Raw genomic sequence first — 13338 nt, forward strand, 5'->3', positions numbered from 1 at the left:
AGCTGGATAGCAGGGGAGGTGGGAAAAGGGGTCAGAACTGGGATGCATGTCGAAAGTAGAGCCAAGAGGACTTGTGGGCGGATTGGGTATGAGGGAAAGGAAAGTGTTAAGATGCCTTCAATATTTTTAGCGTGTGCTACTGAAAAAAATGGAGTGACTTCGACTGAGATGCGGACCACTTTGCAAGTAGCCAGGTGCGGGTGGGGAAGGGGAAGATCAGGAATTTTGTTTTGGCCATGTCTGGTTTGAGGTGCCTTTTTAGATCTTCATATGGAAGTGTGGAGAAATCAGAGTCTGGAACTCCGTGGCAAGGTCCAGGCAGGAGGTACAAATTTCAGCACAGTCAGTGTATGTAAAGCTGAGGATGGATGAGACCATGGAGGGGATGCAGGTTGGTTAGAATGACCCTTCAGCCTGCATCCTATTCCTTGTGATTCTGAAAATCTGGTTGCTAAGCACTCTGGGGACCCAAAGAGGGAGCCTAAGGGCTGGAGGCGGGTGGCCCAGGTGGGAAGAGGGACATCTGAACTTGCTCTTGAAGGAGAAGGAGGCAAGGAGATTCCAGGGGAAGGAACAGTATCTGCAGAGCCAAGGAAACAGGAAGCAGTAGGAAAAGGTGGGAATGAGGCTCAGCCCCGAAGCCAGCGCAGCCCTCTGCTGGCTTCTCTTCTCTCTTTACTCACATTGAACTTCATGGTCAACTGTTTCAGGGATCGGGTGACTGTCACCTTGACTGCTTTGTGCCCTGTCTCTTCTTCCACTCCCCACTCTTAGGTCCACCCATCCACTCCCAGGCTGCTGGAATTTGCTGGATACCAGACAAGGCCTGGGAGGTGGCCCAGTGGTCTCTCGGGGAGGTGACATCATCTAGGCCCTCTGGAGGCCTAAGAAGGCCCAAGGCCCTGTTCCTGCCCCACAGCAATGTCCTTGGGGGCTGCTCCCAATTATGGCCTGTCCCCTGCCCAGATCTACTGAGGTAATGAACAGAGCCTGCTTTGGAATCAGACCAGCCTGGGTTTAAACTCCCTCTCTGCTACTTAGGGGCTTTGTGACTTTAGGCAAGGTGCCTAAAGTTTTCGAGACTCAGTTTCCTTATTTCCAGAGTGAGACTACCCACAGCCATCATCTTCATCATCATCTTCCATGGGAATTGTGAGAATTAAATGAGATTAAATGAGATGGGATGGTGGACAGCACCTGGCATGGCCTGGCATAGGGCAGGAAAGGAAAGTACATCTCCCCACCCTCTCTGCCCCTTCCCCACCCCTCCCAGCAACCCTTCCCTGCCAGATATCTGCCAGATATTAGCCACTCTCTCCAGCTCCCGGGCAGCTGGTCCGGGGGGCTTCTCCATTCTTCCTCTTTCTGAACCCCTCTCTCCCAGGCCCTGCACCCCTCCTACCTCCTTCCTGGTCTCTCCTCCTTCCCAAGGCAGCCACTCCCCCAAGCTCTGTATTTTGTCCTCTTCTGACTCTAGAGCTCTCAATTGCTCCCAACAGTCCATTTGGTCATTTGCTCCATGGAGGCATGGGGCCATCATGTGCTCCATGCTGTCTTGTGAGCTGGACAACAGGTTTGGGGGACAAGCCTTGCCCCTGGGAGGATGTGTCACAGCACGACCAGGGAAAGGCGGACTTTGCACTGTGTGATCAGTGAGCCCTGAGAGTCCCCTGATTTCCCCAAAAGAATCTGAACGCGCCCACCCTCCTATCCCACCAACCGGGGAGCTGAGCCTCCTCCAAGGCCAGATCTCTGGCCCTGGGCCTCGTCCCCTCAAGGTCCCTCCCTGCAGTCCTCCTTCCATCCCCCCAGCCTTTCTCAACTCTGCTCCTCTCCAGCTCCAGCCTGCACTGGGCCTCCCTCCTACTCAAAAACTTTTGGAGAAAGTGGCCTACCATCTCTATCTCCTTGTTTCTCAGGCCAACAAATCCTCAACCCGCTGTTTGTTTGTTTGTTTGTTTGTTGGCATTCGTGACACATCCCCCTCTTTCTAAAATGCATATCTGGTATCTGGTCAGGCCAGTTAAAGCCCTCTGAGGTTCTGGGCTCCGTGAGGGGTTAGGGGTTATGTGTTTGGGTTCTGCCCGCCTGGCCAGGGGGCCGCTCTCCACACCCACCTTTGGCCCTTCACCTGAAACCCTCTTTCTTCACTGGGGTCCCCAGCTTAAACATTGGAAGCCTTTTCTCACTCACATAGCTGGCCTGGGCACACTTCCTGCCAATACCTTGTTCAGCTCTATCACATAGCATCAAGGTCACTCAGTCCCGCCATCTCCCCCATAAGACTGCAGGCTCCATGGCAGCTGGGGGCCGCGCATGTCTCCTCCGCTGCCATTAAGGCTGCCAGATACAATCCACAGGACAAGCTTAAACTCACTCTTTATCTGAAATTCAGATTTCACTGAGTGTCCCGTATTTTTGTATGCTAAATTTGACAGCCTTAACTGCTGTACCCCTGGGACCCAGCTCAGTGCTTGACATAGAGCAGTTGCCCTGTAAACGTTAGTTGAAGGAATAATGGTGGCAGTGATGGTGGCAGGCACAGGTGCTGCGGGGCACAAAGCAGAGGTAGCAGGCTCCCTAGAGGAGATGACACCTGAGCCGAAGCAGATGGAGATATTAGGTCATGGCCTCAACCAGCCCCTCCATGGGGATATCTCCTATGGTGGGTTGAATGGTGTTCCCAACAAGACATGCTGAAGTCCTAACCCCTGGTGCCCATGAACGTGACCTCATTTGTAAATAAGGTTTTTGTAAATGTGATTAAATTAAGGATCTCAGGAGGAGATCATCCTGTATTGAAGACTGGCTTTAAATCTGGTGACTGATTTCCTTATAAGAGAAAGGAGAGGGAGGTTTCACACACGCGTGCACGCGCGCGCGCACACACACACACACGGGAGATGGCCATGTGAAGACAGAGGTAGAGATCGAAGTGATGCAGATCAAGCTGAGGAACACCAAGGATTTCTGGGAGCCCTCTGAAGCTAGGAGAGACGCATGGAAGGACTTCTCCCTTGGAGCCTCTAAAGGGAAGAGACCCAGCTAACCCCTTGATTCTGGCTTCCAGAACTATGAGAAAATATAGAGCTGTTGTTCCAAGCCATCAAGTTTGTGGTACTTTGTTACGGCCGCACTGGGAAGCTAACATGCTCCTAAGCCTCTGTCTTTCCCAAGCTCAATCTATAACTCTTTCTTCATGACCCCTTGCCCCAGAGCCCCCTAGAATACCAGATCTCTTATCTAGCCTATGGTAGCCAGCCACCAAAATGGCCCCAGTGATCCTTACCTCCTGGTATTCTTGCCTTTATGTAGTACACACACACACACACACACACACACACACACACACACACACACACACACACTGAATGGAGCTGAGCTGCATCGCAATAAAATGCCGTAGAAGCAATGGTGTGTGATTCTCAAGACGAGGTCATAAACCCTGAGACCAAGCTTCTGCCTGAGCCTCTTGGGATAGTCCCTGTGGAGGAAGCCAGGTGCCATGCCAGCAGGAGGCAGGAGCAGCACAGCGAAGAAGCCCACGTGGTGAGGGACTGAGGCCTCTCACCAACAGCCAGCCCCAACTTGCTAACACAGGGAGTGAGCCACTTGGAAGACGATTATCTCTTCAGGTGACTGAAGCCCCAGTCGACATCTTGACGGCAAACCCATGGGAGAGCCCAAGGCAGAACCACTCAGTGGAATCATTTCTGAGATTCTGATCTACAGAAGCTTTGGGGTCATTCTTGAGGCAGCGCTATTGCTGCATGACTGATACAAAGCCCCAACTGAATTTCATGCTTGTTCTTAACGTCAAGGTCTTCAAGTCCCACCCTTGGCACTAGAAGTCAACAGGAGACAATCGGTGATTGGATTTAATGGTGACAGCTGTCCTCACTGGCCTCAGGAAGATGAGAGGCCGCTCAACTGTCAGGGCTGGGAGAAACCAAGTGGTCATTGAGTCTATGCCTCCCTGAGGCCAGGGAAGCCAAGGCCCACAGGTGGGAGGGGGGTGAGATGTCCTGACTTTGGGGCCCACAGCCTCTTCCGGTCCTTTCACGGGTCAGCCGTGACCAGTCTGAACAGTCTCCTGTGCCTGGAGGCCATTGCCCCATGTCGTTTCCCAGGGCTGCGGTAACAATGTAACCCCCGCTGGGTGGCTCAGACAAGGCCACTTATCGGCTCACACTTCTGGAGACCAGAAGTCTGAAATCAAGGGACTGGCAGGGGTGGGTCCCTCCGAGGCCTGGGAAAGAAGGTTCTGTCCAGGCCGCTGTCCTTGGTTTGTAGGTGACCATCTTCACTGTCACATGGCATTCTCCCTCCACGGTGTCTGTGTCCAAATTTCTACTCCTTATAAGGACACCAGTCCCATTAGGCTGGGGCCCACCCTAATGACCTCGTTTTAATTCGATTGTTTCTGGAAAGACCCTATCTCCAAATAAGGTTGCCTCCTGGAATACTGGGGGTCAGGACATAAACATGTGAGTTTGGGGGAGAACACCATTCAACCTGCAACACCCCAGGACCCTCTCTTTAGGGCCAAGGTCTTTCTGCCCATAATTTGTTCTGTTTCCCAGCCTCTTTCCTTCTCTCTGCCTCCCTGCCACCCATTTTGTGCTCACGGCAGACCTAACTAATCCTTCCTGGCATCCTTTCTGCAGATCAGAGTCTCATCACCAGCCTCCAGGCAATCTGCCTGCCAATACTACCCGTTAAGACTTTGCAGAGGAGAAGGGGGAGTTGGAAGAGGTGATGAACAATAAATGCTTATTGAACGAGTGACCAAATACATCTATCCTAAAAACAGTTCGAGATCCATCTGTCTGTCCCAGGTTATCCCTGCAGACTCATCATTGGGCCCAATGAGCCTGTTTTCCAGGTGGACCCTCAGTCCTCTTTGCTGGTTCTCATCTTAGGACAGGTGGGGACTTGAGGCGCAGACTTCAGGTCCAGAGCCCATGTCTGCCAGGGAAGAGGCCCCTCCAGCCCTTTCTCCTGACTGTAGTTCAGCCAACAAGTATTTCTCAATGCTTCGGTGCAAGGAAGGTGCTGTGTCAGGGGCCGGGGTGGGCAGTGGGGGCCAGGGCTACCTGTCTACCCAGCAGCCATGCTTCTGCCTTCCTTGCTAAATCTACTCAGGTGATGAATGGAGATCCCTAGATGTCATGGCAGGTGTTCTGGATCACATACTTGATGGGTCCAGTTCCAGCATGGGAATCCTATGCCCCTTTGCTGGGGATTAGTTTAAGGGGCATGGGCCTGCCCAGGGATTCCTGGGAAAGGTTTTTCTCCCTGATAAAAGAGAGATGCCAGGGAGAAAGCCCCTGCCCTATGTCCCTCTCCTCCCACTCTGGGAATTGGGCTCCGAGGGTGGGAAGTTCCCAGCAACTGCAGCCATCTCCTTGTGACCATGAGGGGAAATCTGATTCATGGAAGAGGCAGAGCTGAGACGTGAGAAGTACCTGAGGCCTTGATGACCACTGAGCGCTGTCCGTGGTGGCCGCTAACCACCTCACTGCTTAGAAGGGGTAATAAAAATGTCTGGTTCCTCAAAGCACCATTGAGTGGAGGAACGGCCCAAAGCATCTTTGCTGAAAGGATGCGTGGATCCAGGAATATGAAAAACAGGGCTCTGACATCAGCTGGTTTGAGATCGGTCCCAGCTCTGCCACTTACAAGCTGTGTGATCTTAGCCAGGTCACCTTCTGAAGTCTCAGCTCCTCACCTGTGAAATGAAAATAATTAGAATGCTTACCTCACAGGGCTAATGTGGGGAGAACGAGATAACCTAAGTAAGGCATTTTGCACAGTGGTTAATACCTCTGAGCACTGAATTCGTTTGTTTATTCATACACTATTCAACGACAGTTATTAAAAATCTATGTATTTGTACCAGGGTCTAAGGATCTAGCTGTGAAAAAATAATAGGAACTCAAAGAAGTTGGCTGTTATCTTATTATAAGAATATTGCTCTTTCTATTATTATTCTAAGTCTTTGCCTATAAGTAGCTCGTAATATGCTGGTAAGATGAGGGGAGACTCGGCAGAAATGATTTTCTTGGACCTGGCAGTGTAGGTACCTGCAGAGTGAGAAGGGCGGGGCAGTTAGGAGGGCCCTCCTGAGGAGGCGATGTTCGGGAGACCTGAGGCTGATTCGCTCAGCAGCCATTTGTTGAGCACCTACTGTGTGCCAGCTGCTGTGGAGCTGTGTGAGGAGCTGGGCATGCACAGGTGAGTAAGACAGATGCCCCACTCTCTCTGGGCTCACAGCCTGGGGGAGAGGACAGACAGGTAAGTTGTTGGTTACATTAGAGTGTGACTAATGCCGAAATGGGGAGGGGGCAGCTGTCCTAGACGAGGTGATATCTGAGCTTCATTTTGCAAGGCAAATGAGAATTAGTCAAGAGGGAAGGAGGGTCGCTTCCCAGCTATCAGGAATGGCAGGTCGTTGAGTGTGGCTAAAGCGTGAGCTCAGGTGGGGTGGTGTTGAGAAATGTATTATTTTAGAGGCTGTGGTTGCAAATGACAAAAGACTGAAATCATCCAGCTCAAACAATCAAGGGAATGTGTTGGCTCCTATGACTAAAAAGTTGAGAGGTTCAGTGGCTTCAGATGAGGTTGATCCAGTGGCTCAGTGATGTCACCGAGAAACCAGGTTTTCCCTTGTCTCCGTGGTGCCCTCCACAGTGCTGGCTTTCCTTGAGGATCAAAGATGGCAGCCAACACTCCTGGCTCAGCTTCCTGGCCTTTGTCCCATGTTTGTCATGCGCCAATTGGGCCAGTTTAGGTCGCTGGTCCACTCTCTGAGTCAATCGTGGTGTCCAGGGTGTTAGGAAAGGCTGACATTGGGGTGGGATCAACCCCAAAGCACCACATTGATGCTCAGAGGGGAAAGGTAAAAGGCAGCGGGGGCGCGAATAGAGGTCAGGAGGCCAGATTTAGAAGGAGATAAGTCACGCTCAGGAGCTTGAATTTAATCCAAGAATAATGGGAAGTGGAGGATTGGCTTGATCAGATTGGATTTGAGAAAGATCACCCTGGCTATTGAATAAAGACTAGATTAGATTAGAGCAAGAGAGGAGGCAAGGAGGCCAGCTGGGAGGCGGCTACGGTGATGGGTGAGGGGGAGCGGCTATGCGGGAGGGGACCGACAAAAACTGGAGACTGACGGATGGGGAAGTGAAGCACAGGGAGGAGGCCAGGGCGGCTCCCAAGTCTCTACTCTGGGAACGAGTGGGAAAGGGAATTGGGGCGGGGGGCAGGAAGTACAAATGAGCAGTCAAGAGGCTGAGACCTGTTTGGACAGGCTAGGCTTGAGGTATCTGAGAGGGAGCCAAGCCCAGAGGTCCAGAAGTCAGTTGGTTGGATATGGGGTTCTGAAGCCCAAGGCAGGGGTCTGGGCTGGGGATGGAGATTGGGGCATCCACAGCTCAGGGAGTTAAGGCTGTGGACTGAGCCCGAAGGACCGACAGTAGGGCTTGGAGGCAGCCAGGAGAGCAGCCGGCGGGGTGCCGATGTCTTGGACGGGGCGGCCCTCTCTCTGTCCAGTCCTGCGCAGAGGTGGAGGGAGACCACGCCTGCCAAAGGCCCTTCGGGTTTACAGATGACAGCTACTGGTGACCTTGGCAGGAATAGTCTCTGAGGTGGCAGAGGGCGAAGTGGCGCGGCAGCGGGGTGGGGAGTGGGCGGTGAGAGCAAGGATGGAGGGGTGCGAACAACGCTTTTAGGAAGCCCAGCTTAAAAAAGGAAGAGAAAGCGCTGCAGTAGCGTTAGCTGAAAGGGGCAGCTAAAAATGACCATGGATGGAGGGAAGGGTGGCTGTGTGTGTAGGTGTGTCAGTGTATGTGAGGGGGGTTAGGATGAAGGGACTTAAGCAGGGTGTGTGCTGAGGGAAAGACAACAATGCAGGGGATAAATGAGGACCAAGGTGCTCAGGAGTGTGTGTGTGTGTGTGTGTGTGTGTGTGTGTGTGTGTGTGGCGGGGAAAGATGCAGGGGCCTGGGAGCTAGGCTGGCCTTGAAGGGGGAGGGTACATCTACACCCGGAGGTGAGAAGGAAAGAGCTGAACCTCTGGGTGTGGGGCAGGCCTCAGAGGGGTTCCTGCCAGATGGCCTCAATTCTCTCTGGAAGTGGGAGGCAAGGTCATGTGCTAAGAGCCCTGCGGCAGGTGGGCAGGGGTGGGGGGAGGAGTGTAGGAGGAGCCGGAGGGGGAGGGCAGGAAGGATGCTGGCTGCTCCCCTGGGAGCCATGGAGGTGCCCAGTGAGAGCAGAGCGCTCCTGCAGGAGCCACCAGTCCCAAGGACCAGGCTGGGCATGAGGCATGCAAATAGGTGGGCGGGGCCGGGGTTTGCAGGGTGGACGGGGCATTCTGGGGCATTCTGGGGCACCCGGTAGGGGTCCCCCGATGGAGAGCAGACCTGTTTGGCTGGATCAGAAACAGGCTAGAAATCCCTTGAGTACTGAGCTAGGAGAGAAGTTCCAACTTTGCCCAGAAGGCAATAGGGAGCCATGGAGCATTCTTGAGTAGGAGTAGGACGTGATCAAAGCGGAATTTAAGAATCTGTATCCACCTATGTGTGCATGGTGGAGTGGAGAGGTCAGACTGAAGGCAGAAACCGAGCTGTCGAAAAGGCTGAACGGAGGAGGTCAAGTGTCAAACGTCACAGAGGAAGAACTTTTGGCTCCAGAGGTCAGACCCAGCAGCCTGGGGCGGTGATGGTCTTCAGATGGCCACACAGCAGGAGCTGCCTCACAGAGCAGTGACAGGATTTCCAGCCCTGCTTGGGGTGCTCAAGAAGGGACCCCTGCTTCAGAAGGAAACTGGCAGTCAAGGAGGCTGTAATAACATTCCATCTGAGACGATGCTGGATCCTGCCAGCAATCAGATGAGGTCAGAATTATTGTTCCCTTTGAGAGGTGAAGGAACTGAGGCTCAGAATGGCCAAGTAACTCACCTCAGGCCACACAGCAAGTGAGAAGCAAAGCCAGGAACCACCTCAGGCCTGAGCTCCTTGGCCTGCACTGCTCCTGCATGTTTCCTGCTGTGCCTGTCTCCTACCATTTCTCTAGGGATTTCTGCTCCACCTGACTTTGTTCTGGAAGGTTCTGGGCGGCTCTAGACCAAGGAGACTTGCTGGAGATTGGGTCTAAAGCTCAGTAATTCAGATGGCTGGCGGGGTCCTTGATCTACGGATTTGCCCCCAGGAGAACAGGCTCCTTAGGGTGCCAGGCTCAGCCTCCCAGAGAGGACTTTTGTGGCCAGGCTGAGGTCGGACCCCTAGGTCCACACTGTCACCACCAGAGGGCGCTGGCTCTTGCCCAGGTAAGGGCAAGGGGGAGGTCCCCTTCCCTGCTTCTGAAGAAATAGCTTGGGCTCCCTGGTCTGGAAACTGCCCCCTCGTGGGTCTAGGGAGCCCCTGTCACCTTCTCCTGTCGACCTCGGCTAAGGTCTTGCTGATCCTTCCACCCCTGTTCCTGCTTGGCTCAGGGAGTCAGGTTTCCTCGGCGTAGGTGTCAGGAAGCCTGGGGTCTCCTTGCTGACCTCCCGCCTGGTTCTGCTCTGCCCTTCCCCAGCACCAAGCACAGATGTGTCTGCCTCGCTGCCTTTAGCCCCCCTCCTCACACGGCCCGCAGTGTTAAGGGGGTGCCAAGCACTGGATTGTCACCTCTGTCACCTTCTCTCAGCCTCTTCACAACCCTGGTTGGGAGTGTGGGTCAGTCCAGGGGATTACTAACTGGGCCCAAAGGGGAAGGGCAGTGCCCTGGGCCACATATCCAGCCAGTGGGTTCTGGGGGGTGCGGGGGGAGGGAGGGAGGAATCGCATGCATTCCTGTCTGGGCAGAATTGAGGGGGTAGGGGCCCTGGAGGGAGCTCTCCAAGCTCCTTCTACTCTGTAACGCATCTCCTTAGTCTCGCTTCGCCCCTCCCCAGGCCTTCAGTCCAGGGGAGCACTGCCCCCAACTCCCCCAACTGTTCAGCCAGGTCTCTGCTTAGATTCTGTCACCCTCCCTCTCCCACCCCAGGGCCTCCTGCCTGTCTCCCTCCCTCCCCAAGCTTAGCCCCTTGGCTGTGGCCACTGAGGGCCTGGCTGGGGTCCCAGGCACCACACCGCAGCGGCCAGGGCTCGGGACAGTCCCAGTCTGTCTGGCAGGGCTCCGGGTTCAGGATTGGCTGGAACTGCCCTTGCCTTTGGGAGGAGGGAGCTGTGAGAGGAGGGCGGGCGGCTCCCTCAAGGTCACCCTCTTTTTCTCTCCCAGCATCCCTGTTCAACCTTTGTCCCTTCGCCTCACCTTGAGATGGGCGGAGGCAAGGTGCCTGACTGGCAGAGGACCGAGGAGTGCAGGGCGGAGGAAGGCTTTTTGGGCTCTTGGAATTTATTCTTTCAGTAAATATCGAGTGCCTACTGTATGCCAGGCACTGAGAACACAGAAGTGAACGTGGTGGACACGATCCCTGCCCACGGCCCAGTGAAGAGACAGACGAGAAATAAACAATCAAACAAATAACGTAAACTTGTGTCCCTAGCAGTGTGACAAAGGCCCTGAGCGGGGATTTTGTCTTGGCTTCCCCAGGGATCTCTGGGTAAAGAGCCTTATCTGGCCTAGGGAGGGAGGCAGCCTTCAGACATGGCCAAGGGCTTTTGCGGAGCCCTGTGTGTGGGCTGAGCAAAGCCTCAGTTTCCTCAACTGGAAAACGCAGGAAATAACTCTGCCCCCGATCACGGGGTTGCTGCAAGGCAGCCTGCATCTTGGCCTGCAGCCTCAGAAAGAAGGCACTGTCACTGATGAGGGGGAGCTCATCAGTGAAAATGGCGGGGAGGGCCTTCTTGGAGACTAGCGGCTCTCACCAAGCTCAGAGGTGGCCTCAGGGATGTGAGGGACCCCAGATCTAGGGTCCAGCTACCAAGTTCTGCTGGTCCCTCTGCCGCCTGAAGCTGAAGGGGAGGAGGGACTGGTTCCGGGCTGTCTCCTTCTCTCCCCTCCCACACCCCCATGTTCCTGGCCACGTGGCACCTCTGCGCCTTGGGCCTGGGGAAGAGAATGATTCCTGACCTGGGGGCTGGGGGAGCCAGAGAAAAGTGGGTGGGATTTGGGGTACCGGGTTCTGCAGAGCAGCCCACTCCACCCTGCCCTGCAGCCCCAGGGCGGCAGGGAGGGGGTGCTGTCTCTTTAAGAGCCTTCAGGCTGCTGGGAGCAGATGGCCAGGCCGGCCAGGGCCCCTTGTCCTTTGTGTGGCTTTGCACAAAAGAGGGGGCCAGCTGGGGAGGGGGCGGCTGCAGCAGGTGGGAGGGTGGGGCCTTGGCCTTCCTCCTCCTAATGCAGTGCCATTGCCCCTTGGGAGGGGGTTCCTCACTAGGGATGATGCCCCTCCTATCTGGATACTGTGGCACCTACAGTCCCCTCCCCCCCACCCCGAATGCCTAGGACACCCCTCCCGTGCTGTGTCCCACCTCCTAGGCAGAAGCTTCATTACACCAGGGCCTGGGGACTACCCTTGCCAGCTCCAAGGAATAATCCTCCCCTCCCTGCTGCTACCTCCAGAGCAGAATCTTCGTCTGGCCCTGAGCCACAGGCTCTAGGGAGACAGGAGAGCAGAATTAGGTTCTTATGATGGTGGGGGTGGGGGACGGATGCTGGGGAAGCGGGGACACCAGGGGCTGGGGGCACGTGGGGCAGCCCTGGAGGAGGGAGGCCAGAATACACATGATGCTGAGGCCTGGGGGTGACCGGCTGGGCCCTGGGCCCTAGGTATAAGTACAAAGAGGAGGCAAGAGTCGGGGTATGAGGGACCCAACTGAGGCCCTGCTTAATGGGGGGCCGGTGTGGGCAAGATGGAAGACTCCATCATAGGAGAGGGCTGTGTGCAGTGATGGCTGCCTGCCAGGCAGGAGGGGACAGAGATGACAGCTTCCCTAAAGATTAGAGGTGCTGGGGGCGGGGTGGCACCCTGCCACTCAGGAGGGGTCAGGCTGGGAGGCTCTTTTCATCTTGTAGCAGACCCCCTTAGCTCAGCTCTGCCCTTGGCCCATTCATTCTCCTCCTTTGTCCAGACCTCCCCACCCTGCGGCTTGGTGCCCAATCCATGATTTAAGAGGAGGAAAAAGGCCCTGTAGCTCCGGCTGGAGGTGTGGCGGGCAACGTGGCCGAGGGCTGGGTGGCCGGCCCCAGGGTGGCCCCATGTGGCCCGACAGCGCCGCAGCTGGGTGGGGTCGTGGCTGACTTTGCCCGGCAGCCCCCAGACGCCCCTAGGACCAAGAGGCCCCAGCCGGGTCGTGGACCGACCGCAGGACCCCGGCCGGCCCACCGCAGGCAGCGGGTGGGGGCGGGGATCCCTGGCTGGGCCCTGGGTTGCTTCTAAATTTAGGAATCTGATTACAGAGTGGCCAGGGAAGGGAAGGGAGAGGAGGGTGCGAGTGTAGCCTCGGCTCCGTCTGGGCACAGCGGGGTGTGTTCGGGTGGAGGTGTGTTCAGGAGTCCGGGTGGGAGGCGCGGCGGGCGGGGGCTTGGGGCTGTGTGCTCTGCCGCACGTGCCCGGGGCGGCAGGGACGGGCACCGGCACAGCTCGCAGGCTCTGAGCCGCCGCCGGTGTGTGCGCTGGCTCTTTGTGTGCCTGGCAGGGTGGCTGGGTCTGGCTTTGAAAGTCTCTGCCCACCCCCCTCCCCCATCTCCGTCTGTGCCTCTCTACCCGCTTCCCAGTCTGTCACTCTGCCCGTGCTTGTCCTGGGGGAGGGGGATGCTGCTCCCAGCTGGGGTGACAGTGAACCCATTGGGGAGGAGACCCAGCTCCTCCCTCTCCCTGCAGTCCGGACCTTGCCCTACACCTCCCACTCTCCATCCCTCAGTCCCTTATGCTACTGTTTTGGGGTGCACACTGAAGCAGTTAAAGGGAATGGGGTGACCCCTGGGGACCCGCAGATGCACCAGAAGCTAGGCTTTGGCCAAGTAGCTCTTGGAGAAATTCATTCCTCGTTTGTCCGGCCTCCCATCCGCTCTGGCCCCCAAGGGCGCCTGAAGGGGGGGGTCCCCCTGCGGAAGGGGGGACGGGGAGTTCCTTGGCAGGAAGGGAAATGGAAGGAAAAGCTGGGCTCCACCCGGGCGGGCGGGCAGGCGGCCTCGGGGCCCCCAGGGCAGGCGGCAGTAACCCAAGCCCACTGGTGTGTGGGTCTGGTGTACGCGTGGGTGGGGCTGCCCCCCAGCTATTGCTGGGGGGCAGCGAGGTCTCCCCCCAGGGGCAAGTCTGGGAGCCCTAGGGGCCCGCAGAGGGAAGCGCTCTCTACCCCGGTCCTGACCCCACCCCCTGGAGGTCTAGCCCCGGCCCCCAGGCCCCGCCCC

This window comes from Pteropus alecto, unplaced genomic scaffold, assembly GCF_000325575.1.
Source record: "Pteropus alecto unplaced genomic scaffold, ASM32557v1 scaffold43, whole genome shotgun sequence".
Lineage (NCBI taxonomy): Eukaryota > Metazoa > Chordata > Mammalia > Chiroptera > Pteropodidae > Pteropus > Pteropus alecto.